The following is an 8,439-nucleotide window of genomic DNA, read 5'->3' as shown; positions in this document are numbered from 1 at the left end:
CCCCCTTGGTAGCTTGGCACGAACAGTCAGGCTTATCTTACAGGCAGTGTGTAAAGTAGGCCTGGGCGAAAATGTCGTTCCGTTCGTGGAAATTGCGATAATTTGACATTTTCGCGTTCCGCGGAGAGCGCGAAAATGTCAAAATTTCCGGTTTCCACAGCTTGGCGATAGTTTGTTTCTTGCTCGCGCTGTAAAATAATACATTCTCGCCTTACCTGCGTTCGCCGACAAGTTTTCTTGATCCGGTCGCGTTCTCCATGAGATGTTGTATTGTTTTTAGCCATTTGCGCTGTCTCGCGACAGTTCGCGCCCGCAGTGACGTCATGCGTCGCGCGATCACGTCTTTCTTCTCGCGATCATGCACCGCGAGACAACTCAAAACAAGATGGCCGCGCCCGCAAGCAACCACATGGGTAAGTTGGCGACCCGCAACCATGCAGAATATCTCGCGAACATGCGGGAAAAAAACTTCTGCATCTTCTTGATATTTCCGCTTGTTTGCGATAATTTTAAACATTTTCGCGATAATTTGCGAAAGTTAATTTCGCAAATTCCGCCCACCCCTAGTTTAAAGCATTTCCACATAACCAACAGTAATACAGTGTAAGCACTACAAAAGGACACCACACCAGTTTAGAAAAATATCCCAAATTTTTATATATACCTAAGACAAGACCAAATATGATAAAGAATCCACAATACAGTACTTCAAAAATAGTTACTTCTGAAGATGTCTCTAAATTGCAAAAATATGTTGAAAACACAATTCGTACGAGTCGGTAGCTCGGTCCGAGCCTGCCGTGATGCTGAAAACAACAGAGTCTCGCCGTTCCCGCTGACCGCGTCAGTACGGGCCAACAACAGCATGAACAGACTCATTAACAGTACCTTTCTTAGTGCAGCTCACACAGGCGTGCAAGTCATTCTTGGCAACCGTCGCGGTTGCGATGCAAAGTGGAAGTGGTGCAAGGAGCGGTGTCCTCTCGATGTGGTGCGAGCAGCGGCTCGGTGACGATCATCCAGATGGCATCGGTGAGACCAAGGCTTGCGGTGGAGGGTGAGACGGTGCTCGATGTGGTGCTGGCAGGTTGCGGTGCAGGTGACAGAGCCGGTCGCGGCGTCTGTCTCGGTTACGGTGCAAAGTGGAAGCGGTGCAGGGCGCGGTGTCCTCTTGATGCGGTGCAGGCAGCGGCTCGATGACGATCGAGCAGACAGCGTCGGTGAGACCAAGGCTTGCGGTGCAGGGCGAACCGGTGCTCGATGCGGTGCTGGCAGGTTGCGATGCAAGCGACAGAGCCGGTTGGGGGAAGGGGCGCTGGCAGCTGTGCGTGACGAGATGGTCACGGGTGTCAAGCCAGCGGCGATCGTGTCAGTGAGTCCAGGCCAGCGAAGTTAAGCAAGGCGGTGCGGGCTCCGGTGTCCTCTTGATGCGGTGCAGGCAGCAGCTCGGTGACGGTGAGACGGTGCTCGATGTGGTGCTGGCAGGTTGCGGTGCAGGTGACAGAGCCGGTCGCGGCGTCTGTCTCGGTTACGGTGCAAAGTGGAAGCGGTGCAGGGCGCGGTGTCCTCTTGATGCGGTGCAGGCAGCGGCTCGATGACGATCATGCAGACGGCGTCGGTGAGACCATGGCTTCCGGTGCAGGGCGAGACGGTGCGGCCTGCGGTGGCTTCGGGACACAAGGCCAGCGACGGAGTCGGTGACCGAGTCGGTCGGGCTTCCCTCTTCTCTGTGGCAACTGAAACAGCAGTTCCAGGAGCGGTACCCAGAGATTGGTGAAGTCTTTGCAGTCCCTGAGACTTCTTAACAGGAGGCCAGCTCGGTTTCAGGTTCTTGGAGATACTCAGCACAAGTAGAGAAAGTTCATTCCAGTCCTTTCACTGCCCAAGGCAGAAGCAGCAGCTGCAGGCCAACCCAACAAAGCAACAACACAGCAAAGGGGCAGTACTCCTCCTGGCAGCTCTTCCAGCTCTTCTTCTGGGCAGGTTCCTTGATTCCAACGAGTTCTAACGTTCTGGGGTCTGAGTCCCCCTTTTTATCTTCAATTTATCTTTGTTCTCTGAAGGCAGAGAGGCCTTTGCCTAGTCCAAACCAGTTGTGGTCAGTCTTGTTGACAAGACTCCTTCTTTCCTTTCACAGTGTAGGCCAGGGACATCAGACGCACCACAGAAGGTTGAGCCAGCATTGTAGAGGGAAGGCACAGCCCTATTCAGGTCCCAGGTGCAACTCCTCCCACCCATCTACATGCAGATCTTGCTATTCCGCCCTGTGCTGACTCACCCTGTCTCCTGGAATCCCAAGCCCCTGTCACTCAAACTCCAGACAAGGAATAGACAACCTAGCAGAGGCAGGCTTGGATGGTTAGACAAGAAAATACCTACTTTCTTAAAGTGGAATTTTCAAACACAGAATGTTAAAACTAACTTCACTAAAAGATGTATTTTATCATTCTGAGTTCAGGCATACTAAGCTTGAATTTCTACCATGTTGCCTGGGTCAGTTAGGATCATATGATGTAATAATCAAACTGTCCAGTCTGGTCTATGGGGAACAGGTAGCCTTGCAATAGTGAAAAACAAAGTAGGCTGTAATTCACTATCAGGACATGCCACACACACCAGGGCATGTCCTACCTTTCACATACAATGCACCCTGCCCATGGGGGTACCTTGGGCCTACCTTAGGGGCGACTCACATGTAGAAAAGGGAAGGTTTTGGGACTTGGAAGTAGATGCACTTGCCAAGTCGACATGGCAGCCCCAGGCTGCGCACAGGCTCTGCAATGGCAGGCCAGAGTTACACTTTACGGGCTGTTTGCGTGGGTGGCACAATCCAGAGCAGCAGCCCACCAACAGCATTTGATTTATAGGCCCTGGCACTCGCAGTGCACTTTACTAGGGACTGACACATAGATCAAACAGGCCAATCATGGAAACACCAATCCATAACACATTTTATACAGGAGCACTTGCACTTTACCACTGGACAGCAGTGAGGAAAGTGCGCAGAAACGTTACGCCAGCAAAAACAGTCAAAAATGGGAGGTCAGAAAGCAAAAAGTCAGGGGAAACACGCCAAAGGATGCCAAGTCTAACAACCACCTTCCTACTTTACCACTTTGGTGACAGTATTTGTAGACATCCTAGAGAGGGCAGCAGATTCAAAACCAGCCCCCTATATGGGTTATGTTGCGGGGGAACAGGATCACCCTCAGGACCTGGGACCTGGGATGGATGATGACGAAAGTAGTTGACATGTATGGGCGTGTTTGTGAATATTTCAGGGAAGGGAGGGGAGGTGGGTTTGTCGCCATTACTGAAGAACTTTACATCTACTTCAATGAAGGCTGTTGTTTAAATTTTGATGCGCTCAGTCTTCCTTACCGTTGCAGAAAATATCAATAAAAAACAGCTTAAAAAAGCAGGAGACATCTCTAAAGCTTCGGTAGCAATGGTCAAGAGTCACTGACTTAGCACAGATTCTTGGTTGCCCGATGCTCGTGTTTAGAGCTCAATATAGCCGATTCTGTCAAACGTTGAACCTCACTTTGAGCAGCCTCTGGTGACGCAAACAACCAAACACACATAGAGGGGCGCTTTGTTCTTCGTGAGTTCTTTTATTACAGAATCAAAATTGTGCTTTTCAAGATTGCATATAGAAGTTTGTGATGACATGAACAATGTGCTCCCTCGCCCCTGTTTTGATTGGATCCATGTTGTAGGTATTAGTCTGACTGGCCTCTGGGATGCACCTGCGCTCTGAGAGTGGTCCTGAAACCGGAGAAGATATGAACAGCATTTCCAAGCCCCCCCAAACTCTTGTGTCACTCTCTGTCAAAGAAGGACGACAATCCTGAGATAAACAGAATTGGTTGCACCAGCGATGGCGAATACCACAAAGGCTTGCAATTCAAGGGAGTGTTGACATGCATTGCACTCACCACAAAGCACTTGGGAGGAATTCTCATCGACTGGCAGAAGTCCCAAAGATCTAGTATATCAAATCCTGTAAAGCATCGAGGCGTTTCGGTTGGTACTAGTATTTGACAGCCACCTTCTTCAGGAAAAGCGATATCTCCCAGCCACCAATAAATCTCTATACAATGAGCAGAAAAAGAATACAAGAATACATATTACAAATTACTAATGGCACCCACTGTACAGCATTTATATCCTGGTGATTTTTCAAAGAATCATCGCACTCAGACATTCAATTTTTTTTAGTATGTGTCCACACCCAGGTCAAGATTTTACACTTGAGTATTATTGTGAAAATACCTTTAGTTTTCACGAGCAAAAACTCTTGGTCAATCACAAGGGAGTTTAAATAATCTGAAAATGGAGGTAGAGGATCATATATATATGTGTGTATACCCCTTCAAGTCACTCCGCAAGGACCTAAAGAAAAGGTCACATCTTCCATTAGAAAGATCCTGTATATAGAGTAATATAGTTCTATTACGGTCAATTTTAATTTATAGTAGTTACCTGTGTTCTTATGCGGTCAACCACTGTTGCGTAAATAATATAGAAAAAGGTTCAGCACCTGCAACAATCAATGAAAAAGTGCCTAAATTCCACTGCTAACCAGACTAATACCTCCATAGAACTCTCAAAAGTACTCCATTTACCTTCAAGTTGGAGAAAAGATAGGACACACCGGAGTCCTTCTTGATGGAATAAGCTCCTTTATTATAATTTTCAATGAGCAATAAAACGCTCCTATCTTTCAATAAGGCCACTGTTGCTTATAAAAATACATAAAAGAGTGATATTAGGCAACACCAGACATATGATACCTATGGTACTTATTTACAACTCTAATCCCCAGATTTATCTGGGATTTATGTAAATTAGGCGCATACAGACTGCTCAAATTGGGGGAGCCAGACATACTTCCTCCCTCTTGGACTGTACAGTTCCAAAAGGTTTCCTTAAATCCAGTCCCTTCACAAGCTTCCCAATTCATAGGCGAGAAAAAACGCTCGCAGACACAATATCTCCTGGGAGGGAGATGGTAGAACAGCTATGTAGTCTTAAAGAGAGACTAGTCAGATACCCCAAGCCTTGAACGTCTTTTCAGTTTGTACGCTAAAAGGACGCTCGTATCGCAGATGTCTGTTAAAAATGAGGAAACATAAAGCCTTTCTATTCTCAAAGGATTACTTCCTCAGAATACATAGCCCCTAGTCCCAGCAGCATTCCTTACCTCGAATAATTTCCAGTCTAACGGGGTGGTGACCTCCGTCTTTCGACAAATGTTGGACTCGATAGACCGCGCGGGTTTAAACGTTGCGGTTAATAGTCATGTAAATTACACAGTGGCTCACCTAGTCATAGACGCCATGTGGGGAACAACCTTTACAACGCAACTGTTACAACGCACTACACTTACAACGCATTTTTTACAACGCATAATCCATTACAACGCACTACACTTACAACGCATGACACTACAACGCATTTTTAAAAACTACCTTTACAACGCATTCCATTACAACGCCTACCATTACAACGCATAATATTACACTACACTATCCAACACTTACCCTACTGTTGCACCCCCTGGAGTTAGAATAGTAATTTTTACCCCTATACTATCCAACACTTACCCTACTGTTGCACCCCCTGGAGTTAGAATAGTAATTTTTACCCCTATACTATCCAACACTTACCCTACTGTTGCACCCCCTGGAGTTAGAATAGTAATTTTTACCCCTATACTATCCAACACTTACCCTACTGTTGCACCCCCTGGAGTTAGAATAGTAATTTTTACCCCTATACTATCCAACACTTACCCTACTGTTGCACCCCCTGGAGTTAGAATAGTAATTTTTACCCCTATACTATCCAACACTTACACTACTGTTGCACCCCCTGGAGTTAGAATAGTAATTTTTACCCCTATACTATCCAACACTTACCCTACTGTTCCACCCCCTGGAGTTAGAATAGTAATTTTTACCCCTATACTATCCAACATTTACCCTACTGTTGCACCCCCTGGAGTTAGAAAAGTAATTTTTACCCCTATACTATCTAATACTTACCTTAAATGCAATTTAATATTATGCGTTGTAATGGTATGCGTTGTAAAGGTATTTTTTTAAAATGCGTTGTAGTGTCATGCGTTGTAAGTGTAGTGCGTTGTAATGGATTATGCGTTGTAAAAAATGCGTTGTAAGTGCATGTGTTGTAAAAGTGTGCGTTGTAACGACATACATCCACGCCATGTTGGAGTGGTGTGCCGCATTTACTCTCATAGCTTCTTTTGCCATGCTCATGTTCAACGCTGGGGTACCAGGCTCATAACGGTTTGACAGGAGTTTGATTTCCTCTTACCATTCATACTTGAATATTCAAGCCCCGCCAGACGTTGGTCTACCTAACACAACGATCTGTAATACTGAGGAAATTCAAATACAGCCCCATCTTTGCTTGTAACACCATTACGCTGTTGCCCTCACTCAGGCCCCTTCAACCTCCATAGCGTTTCTTTCACGTTCTGTACTGTTGCACATATTACACAACCTTTCCTGTTTCCCTGAACTAAGTCCATTCTGAGACCCGGCTTGAAGCAACTAATTCCCCAGATAACCATCTATTGACCTTTGGTGACTGTTCTCGGCCTCTCCAGTTGTTTTACGAATCACCATCTTCAACACGCAAACACGTCCTGTCGTAAATTGATTTAACCCAGGAATGGCAATGCCACCTGACCTATAGGGTCGGGTAGAGAACACGACCTTAGGGAAGGAATTTCTATTGCCCATTATCCTGTATCTTGTACAAAGAATGTTTTCTTGTGGATGATTTGTATTTTTATTGCACATGGTGGCAGTCTCCTGACAACCTACCACTGATGTACTTCTAGGACAACTGTACCTAGCTGCAGCTAATAAATTGAAGTTCCTATGCCAACAGAGTGTTCCGTGTCTCTGTAATTTGGAAGGCGAACTCAGAAGATTTCAGGCGTACCCTGCGCCGCCAGGCTTAACGAGCCCGGTTCTTCAATTTGGTGCCCTCTGTGAGGCTGCTTCAGAGGTCGTGGGTCCAGCCCGAGGATCGTGAGGAGCCCCGCAAGGAAATTCCGGAGGACGCGCACCACGTGATCGACCCCTGCATGTCGTAAGTGGACCGAAGGTTTTTTACCGTGTGGCTTCTCCCTTCCAACGGCTGCGAAGACCTGCTGCCCTGACTGCGGCCACACTTTGGCTCCCTTTGGTAATTTGTATCGCGAGACATCAGATGGACCTCTGTTGGTGGACGGAACCATCTGGTTAAGTTAAGTATAGTGGCCACTCCTTTGTCTTTGTTTTGTCTTTGTTTGACTTTTGCAAAAGCCGAAACCGAGGGGTGAGTGCAGTTTTTTTGTACTATAAAGTGACTAATTAACCCCTTGAAGTTTGTAAAGAAACTATTGTGGTAGCGATGCCTAGTTTCAGTAAGTTTGGAAAATGGTTTTGTTGTAATCGCGATAGGGCTTCCCGACTGGAGGACTCTTGTCCAATTTCTCCGGCCGGAACTCCCACTTATGAAGTATATTCTAAACATGGTATTGGCCCCTTAGCTTTTAATGAGGCGTGGGTTCACTATACTAGGAAAGATGTTGTCTTACGATGGCCACAGAACAGCAGTTTTGAGCTCAATATTTTAGATAATTTGGAGAACACCCTTGTTTAAGCGAAAAGCCCGGCCGGCTATGTTTGACTCTTTTCGCCTATGGCGTAAGGAGGCCAAACAGAAAGAAATAAAACAAGCTAAAAGAGATAGGAGGGATATGTCTATTTTGCAAGCTGCGCAACAGTTTAAAAATAATGAAACCGATCATGCGATTGAAGACTCAGATAGGCAACATCATATGGCGGTAGATAAATGTTATCCAGTGTTGCCAAATTCCCCTACGGAGATAGATGTAGACCCTGAGAAGGATCCTTTAATGTCCCATCTGTTGAGATTACCCCTGCCCTATGCGCAGGGAGCTAATGTACCTTTTGGATTACCGCCTGCCCCCGGTGCGAATGCACCTTTATTGTTAGCACCTGCCCCGCCTGTTCCGCCCGTTGTCCCACCTGTCGCTCCCCAACTGGTTCCTGCACCCCCACCACAGCTTTCTCCGGCATTGCCGAGCTCTCCCTTACCTTCGGCTCCCTCCGTAAATGTTACTTCCTCTTCTGCCCCGCCTAATATTCTGTCTCCTGTCCTAATGACGAATTCCCCCTCTGCTCGGAGGTGAATGATCGATACCGTTTCTGGCCTTTTGTCCCCTCTCTTTGGGACATTTCATAAGACCCCTGTTCCTCCTCGTAGACAAACTCGTAGTCAGCTACCAGGTCCGGAGGAACGGGAAGTGCTAGATCTTCAATCCCGAAGGTGGATCACAAATGGCCCCCAGTATAGTGTGCAAGATATTATGGTAACCTTTCAGCAGTGGGAGGC

The sequence above is a fragment of the Triturus cristatus genome, chromosome 1_1 (assembly GCF_964204655.1).
Source record: "Triturus cristatus chromosome 1_1, aTriCri1.1, whole genome shotgun sequence".
NCBI lineage: Eukaryota > Metazoa > Chordata > Amphibia > Caudata > Salamandridae > Triturus > Triturus cristatus.
The sequence above is the reverse complement of the archived record's forward strand: the minus strand, read 5'-3'. Positions refer to the sequence as shown.